Below are 9,004 nucleotides of genomic sequence, written 5' to 3'. Positions count from 1 at the left end.
CCATATTTGGATCTACCCCCTGGCTCCTCATGACATTGTTCGTGTGACATCAGGACATTGCGCTGGGCAGTGGCGTAGCGTGGGTTGTCAGCACCCGGGGCAAGGCAAGTAATTTGCGCCCCCTAACCCGTGGATTTGCGCCCCCTAACCCTAACCCCCAGATGTTGCGCCCGGTGCGGCCAGCCCCCTGCACCCCCCACGCTATGCCACTGGCGCTGGGCCCCCACAACCTTTTCTAGAAGTTGGCGCCTCTGAAATCCATGCTTTGCCAAACAGGCACATGAAAGGCTCAAGGCTCACAGCTTTCCTGAAAAATTTGCTAGAGAACGCTCCGTACGATCACTTTCTTTTTCTACCTTGGCAGGAAGCTGTCAGACTACATACTTCTTTCCTGCTGGGGCACCTCTCTCTTTCTTCATGCTTCCAAACTGACAACAACAACAATTTATTATTTATACCCCACCCATCTGGCTGGGCTTCCCCAGCCACTCTGGGTGGCTTTCAACAAAATATTAAAATAGAGTAATGCATCAAACATTTAACGCTTCCCTAAACAGGGCTGCCTTCAGATGTCTTCTAAAAGTCTGGTAGTTGTTCTTCTCTTTGAGATCTGGTGGGAGGGCGTTCCACAGGGCGGGTACCACTACCGAGAAGGCCCTCTGCCTGGTTCCCTGTAACTTGGCTTCTCACAGTAAGGGACCACCAGAAGGCCCTCGGCACTGGACCTCAGTGTCCAGGCAGAACAATGGGGGTGGAGACGCTCGTTCAGGTCTCAGACATGTTTTCAGACATGTTTTCAGACATGCCTCATACCACCTGCATGAAGTTCGGGGACCCCTGCCCTAAGGCACCAAGGTAAATGTCCATCATCCACTTTTGCCTCTGACCTCACCAACCTGTGGCCTCCGGAAGGTTGCTCTTGAAGAAACATGACCCCGGGTCATGAAAAGTATCCCCCGGCAGTCCCAAGTACATGTGTGTGCGGTCGGCCATTTTGACACACGTCCAGTGAAATATCCAAAGCTCCAGGACTGGCAGTCCATCTCTCACCCTCCGAAGCCCCAAACCTCTCTAGTCTTAGACTCTGCATAAGGTAAAGGTAAAGGTAAAGGGACCCCTGACCATTAGGTCCAGTTGTGACCGACTCTGGGGTTGTGGCGCTCATCTCGCTTTATTGGCCGAGGGAGCCGGCGTACAGCTTCCAGGTCATGTGGCCAGCATGACTAAGCCACTTCTGGTGAACCAGAGCAGCACATGGAAACGGAGTTTACCTTCCCGCCGGAGCGGTCCCTATTTATCCACTTGCACTTTGACATGCTTTCGAACTGCTAGGTTGGCAGGAGCAGGGACTGAGCAATGGGAGCTCACCCCGTTGCGGGGATTCAAACTGCCGACTTTCTGATCGGCAAGTCCTAGGCTCTGTGGTTTAACCCACCGCGCCACCCGCATCCCCGAAGCCCCAAACCTCTCTAGTCTTAGATTCTGCATACATTGCTTCAGGACACAAGCAGCCTGAAAGGCAGCTTTCTCCAACACAGAGAGGTCACACCCAGCACCAACAAGCGTAGGTGTACATGTTTTCTAGCCAGATCTCCCTCCCTCTCTCCTTCCCTCCACTCCATGAGGTGATTCCAAGTAGCCTTCATATACCCCCCCACAGCTCTCCCCTTGTTCTTATCTCTCCCTGTTCACATCCCTGCTCCCCCCAATTCCTTTTGCCCATCATGTCTTACTGAGTCATGCTCTGCTTCTGTCAAGCCCCTCCGGGCATCTGGCACAGACTCTGCAAGGAGTGGTTTCGCACGCTGGCATTTACGAGGGATGCCAGGCAAGGCTTTGCTTTCTCCGGAAAAATGCAGAGCGCTTTCCCTTTCGGGAAGGCGTCCTTTCCACACTCCCTTTTTCGCTTGGCCTCCGCAGTCTTCGGGGGTGAGCAGAGAGCATAAGGGGGTGGGGAGGAAGGTTGGTCCTTAAATTTTATATTTGCCAAATTATCTGCCTTTTCGTTTTTGGCTGGCTTCCTAGTCTGTTGTGGCACATAGGCAGAAGTGGGCTGAGACTGGGCAATGGTGCTTGTCACTTAAAATGTCTCTATTTATTTGTTTACAGTATTGCATTTATATTAGGGATGCCATTTTTCAAAAAGCGAACATCCAGACTTTTCTGGCCAAAGTTGTTGGGCTTTTTTTTAGTTTTGCCCAAAGTCGCTGAGCCATTTTTATCGGTTGCCATAGGTCCGGATTTCCCCAGACATTTCAGCGATTTCCACCTGGACATTGTTTTCCCGGCAATGTCAGGGAAATTCCGGACATATGGCAACGCTAATTTATATGCCACCATTTTGTCTAAGGAGTTCAAGTCAGCATACATGGTTCCTCTCTCCTCATTTCATCCGCACAACAGCCCTGAGAGGTAGCTTAGGCTGAGTGGTGGTGGCTGGCTCGATACAGTGGTGCAGCAGGGGGGTCACGGGGGGGGGGCGGTTGCCCCGGCACAAAATTGTTAGGGGTGCAACATTTCGACACCCAGATCTGCCGAGATACAGCTGCACGCTTCCATCTCTGGGACGTGTCATCTGCAAATGTGGCAAAGGCAAGATAGAAACCCGTTTTCGAGTCAAAATCTGGCCAAATGGAAGCTTTACATATGAATGACAGGTGCTGGGGACGGGCAGGAATGAAAACCGATTTAAGCGTCACATTCAATAAGCAAGAAAGCAGCTTAAGAATGCCAGCCGTTAATTTGAGAACACGATGCTGGCTTGGAAATCAAACGGATCGAAGAGCCTCCATTGCAAATCTAACGGGGGACTTTCAGATGTGTCTCCCTTTTTGCTCTACCCGCTGCCATCCTCTGCGGCAGAAACAGGAGTCCCCTTTCTACCATTCTCCACAGCTCGGAGGAAAAGCTTTAATGTGGAGCGATATTGTCCAGCAAGTGAAATTGGCAATCAATCCTCTCTTTCATGACCTTTAATTCTTTCCTCTGCTTCAGTTGTGGGAAAAAGGAAAGGGATTATTTATTTAGTCCAGAGGATATATGTCTGTGTGCATAAGTGTATGTGTGTGTGTATTATATATATATATGGAGTCCAACTTGGTTTCTTTCCAAATGGCATCAGGGACCTACAGAATCCCATCGGCTTGGCGGGAGGTGAAAACCCGGAAACGGAGGATTTTATTTCTGGCTTTTTTACAATGAGAAAGTGCCTTACGCTGGTGCAGTGTGGGAGTTTTATTCCCAACCCAAATTTTAAAAAGTGGACTGAGAAGGAGGTGAGAACATATCCGATGCTTGGTTCCTGTTGCCCATAGCTGTTCCTTTTCAACTCTGGCTCCTTGTGGAGAGAGAAAGAGCTCACTCTGAAGCAAAGTTTCCGTGATATCCAAACATTACTGGCTCGTACCGTCCCTTGTGCCCAAAATGCAATTTACCATCGGAAGACCAGTGCTTTCGTATGGGTTTGCTGTACCCCACATAATGAAGCCTGTTAGAATCATAGAATTGTATAGTTGGAAGGGACTCAACGCCGTACATTTAAGGCACATTCAAGATATATTCCAAGCACATGACTTTCCCCAAAGAATCTTGGGAGCTGTAGTTTACCCAGCACAGAGCCACAATTCTCAGCACCCTTAAACAAATTATAGTTCCCAGGGTTCTTTGAGGGGAAACAAAGTGCCTTAAATGTGTATTGAATGCTCTGGAAATGTATTGTGTGGTTTGGAATGCAGACAAGGGATAAAGACTCCCTACTTCATACTGGTGCTTCCCTTATGTTGTAACATTGATGTAAAATCCCTCCACAAATCCAGTGTTTTCCATGAAGCTCTTGGCTCAACCCCATAGTTCCCAGGCCCTAATGCAGGGATGAAGAACCTGCAGTCCTCCTGATATTGTGGGATTACTATTTTGCCAGATAGGCACTTTTTTTTTTTTTGCCAAGCAATGTTCCCTAACCTGTTGCTCTTTTGTAAGCTGCTTTGAATAATATACGCATGTCTATGCACGCTTTACCCAGCGTATGCAGTTCTGTACACATAATTGGCTGCAGAGCCAAACTGCAGATTTCAGGAAACAGTGAATTTCGAAGGGTGTTTCCGTTCCGCTTTGTGTGTTGAAGTTAAGTTCTGCAGCAATTTTTAAATTTAAGCAAAACTTACGTAGTGCAGCACGGGGACTCAATTGTTGATTGATTGATTGCCCTCCATTTCCCCTAAGGAAACCAGGGTGGGCTACGACATTAAAAACAATAATAAAAACCTGCACCAAGTAATACAATGTAATGCAACAATGAAATTAAAGTTGCATTAGATATATGATACACAAAAAAATGGCAGGTACTTTTTTTTGCATATCGTTTAGCATATAATTAGGCTTTTTAAAAAAAATATATGCACAAGCAGCCCAGACCTAATCAGGCATTTGACGAAAGTAGTGCTGTGATATGAGTAAAGCACAGCTGAGTTGGAACTGCCAAAAGGCTGTGTATAAATCCATTTTAATCAGATTCCCCACCTCACTCCTAACCATTTCAGTTCCATTACAGGGCAATGCATAAAAGCCAGAAAGGGTGGCTTTCAGATGAGCCTTGCAATCTCTTGCTTTTATAGAAGGAACCACACATTTGGGAGGATGGCTCAGTCGGTAAAGCACGAGACTCTTAATTTGGGTTGTGGGTTTGAGCCCCACGCTGGGCAAAAGATTCCTGCATTGCAGGGGGCTGGGCTAGAGATGACTCTCATTGTCCCTCCCTTCCCAATTCTACGGTGTCTTCCTCCGCATCTGTCTGCCTCAGTTAAACGTCAAGACAGCGCAGTCCGTCGCATCACAACACATCAAGGGCAACGCACCGGTATGCTTCCCAAGAGCCCCGCCTTGCGTGAGTCATTGAAATTTAAGCTCTTCCAACGGAGCTTAAATTACATGCCCTGCAGGTAAGAAAAAGAGCTGACAATATGCTATGCTAATCATGCAAGCAGCAAAGGCACAGGAGGTGTCACACCCATGTGCTGTGTTTCTGAAGAACACCACCTACTCCTTGAGGTTTAATTTCCTTTGCATGTGTGTGCAAAACAGCAAATCACACGGGGACAGCCGCACCTCTCCGCCCAAAAGTAACCCCAATACTTAGCGTTACTCTAACAAGCTTGGACCCCACCTAACTAAGGCTGCATGCCCACTTACGGCCATAATAATACATTCTCCAGTTGCATAGGATTCCTGTACTGAAAGCATAGAGCGTGAAAGGGCATGCCTGGGGTGGAAGGGGTTAAAGGCCCATCGATTCCAATGCTCCACTTTCCATTGTAGCCAACCAGATAGGAAGCCCACATGAAGGTCATTTTGTGCCCCTACTGTCAGGGCTCAGGGAATCCTATCTCTCCCCCTGTGGCAGCCAAAAAGGCAGATAACACATAGAGTCCTTACCATGAAATTTATTAATATTCACAGAGAGAGAGAAAGGAATGTAGTCTCGATGCCATGATGGCAATGCTCCAAGTAAAGACCCACCCCCCTACGTCGTCCCTAGTATATGTCATCCCTGTGCCGGCCAATCTGAACTTTCTGCCTCTGAGCTCTCTGTTCTACCACCCTCAATGCCCGCCTGGTCCTTGGTGTTGGGATATTCCGCTCCACCTTAAGGAACAGGCATGGTTGTTGTGTGCCACATGTCTGTTTACACTCCAGCACAGCTTGCTGGGAACTTCCTTTTGTGTATAGCTTTTGCTTTAGCCATTTTGCTTTGGACACAAAGCAGATCAGACATGTTTCCTTTTGTCCTGCTGTATGCTGAATCAATTGATTTTAAATATGCTCACACAGCCTCTCCTGCCACTTCGGTTTACTCTGCAGTGTTTACTCTGCTGAGTAGCATGCCCCAGCTTCTGAAGCTCGGGTCGCAGATTCATGCTGCACCAAGGACTGGAGTTTGCCCAGCACACCAGCCGGTGGGCTGGAGCCAGCTGGGGCCTGCCAATTGCCTGTTTCCTTGGTTGCATGCCAACACTTGGGGGGGGGGGTCAGGAATGCGCTCCAAGGACACTGAGTCTGTCGGCTGTCTCTCCCCTGGTGCTGCTTCTTCTTCCTGCTGTTCCTCTTCCAATATTTCCCAGCTTCTCCCCTCTGCAGCCTCTGAACTATGCCCTTCTGCAAACCACTGTTCTAAATCTATACTGTCCTCCTGTTCTCGGGAAGGTGCGGGAAGGGGGGGGCAGTTCCCACCATTCCTCCTCAGTCCAGCCATACACTTACACCCATAACTACTGTTCGGTGTCCAGGGAGCTCTCAAGCAGTGCATGTAAGAAACAACACTCTCCTGTGTAGGAATGGATTTAGGCTGTAGGAGCTGATCAGTTATTTAGTTATATAGATTTCCTTGCTTGTGTGAGTGAGATGAACAGAGCACCATTCTATGCAGCTTTAAACTTGGAAACTAGGAGAAGGTTGATTTAACCTTCTAGAAACAATGGTATAACATATCATCTCCATCTTAAAAATAACAATCACACACACATTTTGTGAAGAAGCAAAAGTAATATAGTAGTCTCATCCTCTTAATATAGAGCTGTGATACGTCTGGAATTTCCCAGACATATCCAGGATTTGTCCACTGAAAATAGCGTCCAGGCAGAATTTTCAGTATTCAGTTAAAATGTCTGGGGAAATCTGGGCATAGGGCAGTCCATATCGGAAGTGTTGAATTTTTTGGCGAATTTCCTTTAAAAATAGCTCAAAAACTTTTTTAAAAAATATTTTGCAATAAAAGCTCAACAACTTTGGCCAAAACGAGCTCAACAACTTTGCCCCCCAAAAGCTCACTTTTTGAAATATGGCAACCCTAATGTAGTATTTACATACATAACCTAGGTCTTGAAACAGTAGTTACTGTAGCAAAATGAAGGCAGGTTTGTGACTACTATCTAAGTTACAAAAGTACAAAATCTAAGTTCAAAATGGTTCCTAAGCTGCAGAGCTCAGACATGCACCATTCCACCCGAACACTGAGGTCCAGCTGAGAGCAGGAGAAAGCAAGCTTGTTCCAACTTCCATGTGGAAGCCCTTCAGATATTTGAAGACGGCTATCATATCTTCTCTCAGTCTCCTTCTTTTCCAGGTTAAATATACCCAGCTCAGTCAACTGTTCCTCATAAGGCTTGGTTTCCAGCCCCTTGGTTGCTCTCCTCTGTTTTTCGCCACTACTCTGCATATGCCCAGAGGCCCTCTTTCCTTCCTGATCTGAGGGCAAAACCTTGGTATTAAAAGCAGGTTTCAGACCAAGTCACTGCCAAACTTCAAGCGCCGGTCTCTATTGCTTAATCTGACCTGAGTCTTCACCGCAGCTTAGGCCAAGAGCGACAAGGGACCACCGTATCCTGCGCCGACATTTCCCCACCACATCAAGCTTCCCTTGCCCCCATGTTTATAAAGACACCAAGACAGGCCTTTGGGGAGCAGGGTTTGACTCCGGTCTGGCACCCAGCCGGAATGTGCAAATGTCCTGCTTTGCATTATTGGGGAATGTATGCTGCCTTCCACATGTGGCGGACAGATTGCGCCTGGGGGCATGGGGTGGTGAGCAGGCTGCTCTGCTCCAGCTTCTGATACGTGGAGCTTGCATCCCTTCCCTCCCCGCCTTTTCCTCCCCCTCCCCACTCCGAGTGGGAGGGGGGCATCAGGAGGTGAATCTTTGTTCTTCAATTGCCAGGAACTTGTCTCGGATAACAGGAGCTTACTCCGGACAGCAACCCATGGCTTTCTGCTGTTGTCGCTTTCTCCAAACCTCTGTTTCTCCCTTTGCATTTCCCCATGGGAGGATGTGATGCGGCAGCTGGACTGGTGACTGGCAGCAGCCGCTGAGACCACATAACACCGGTCCCGAAAGAGCTACATTGGCTCCCAGTACATTTCTGGGCACAATTCAAAGTGTTGGTGCTGACCTTTAAAGCCCTAAATGGCCTTGGCCCAGTATACCTGAAGGAGCGTCTCCACCCCCATTGTTCAGCCCAGACACCAAGGTCCAGCGCTGAGGGCATTCTGGCGGTTCCCTCACTGTGAGAAGCAAGCTTGCAGGGAACCAGGCAGAGAGCCTCCTCGGTGGTGGCGCCTGCCCTGTGGAACGCCCTCCCATCAGATGTCAAGGAAATAAGCAACTATCTGACTTTTAGAAGACATCTGAAGGCAGCTCTGTTTAGGGAAGTTTTTAATATTTGATGTTTTATTGTGTTTTTAATATTCTGTTGGGAGCTAGATGGGTGGGGTATAAATAATAATAATATATGCTCCAGGACAGCTGAAAGGTGTTTCTTTGTCTACCTGGATAGCTCAGTTGATTAGAGCAGGGTGCTGATAACGCCGAAGTTGCAGGTTTGATGCCCGATCGGAGACCTAGGGCCATTTGCTGCCTCTGAGCCCAACCTACACCATAGGGTTGTTGTGGGGATTCACTGAGGAAAGGGAGAGTGTCACCTTCAGGAGAAAAGAGGAACCAGGGTGGAGGTGGTGGCATAGATATTTGGCAGGAGATCAGTGCGGGGTGCTGATCTGGGACAATAGTACGTTATAGAACCAGAGCTGTTTGTTTTCTCTGGAATAAAAGTAGTCAGGTTATGCTTTAAAAAGGCGGGTATTTATCTTAACAAAGGGATGGGGAAGCAGTTGTGCTCCAGATGTTGTTGGACTACAACTCCCATCAACCCTGGTCAGGGATGATGGAGTTTGTAGTCAAATGAAATCTGTAGGGTCATAGGGAGGACAACGTCTCTGTCATGGCATGTAGTTTGAGATACGAGAGAGAGGGGGCAAGAGAGAGACAGAGAGACAGGGACTGAAAGAGAGAGAGAGAGAGAGAGAGAGAGAGAGAGAGAGAGAGAGAGAGAGAGAGAGAGAACACATGCTTGCCCGTGAGCACTTCTGGAATTTCTGAGGGTGTGTAAACACCAGATTTTGGCATTGTCACCAGTGTGTCAGATGTTGCATGGATAAGTCTCTGCCTGCAGAAAGT

This window comes from Podarcis vaucheri (assembly GCF_965113315.1).
Source record: "Podarcis vaucheri genome assembly, chromosome: 13".
NCBI lineage: Eukaryota > Metazoa > Chordata > Lepidosauria > Squamata > Lacertidae > Podarcis > Podarcis vaucheri.
This window is presented reverse-complemented; position numbering follows the sequence as displayed.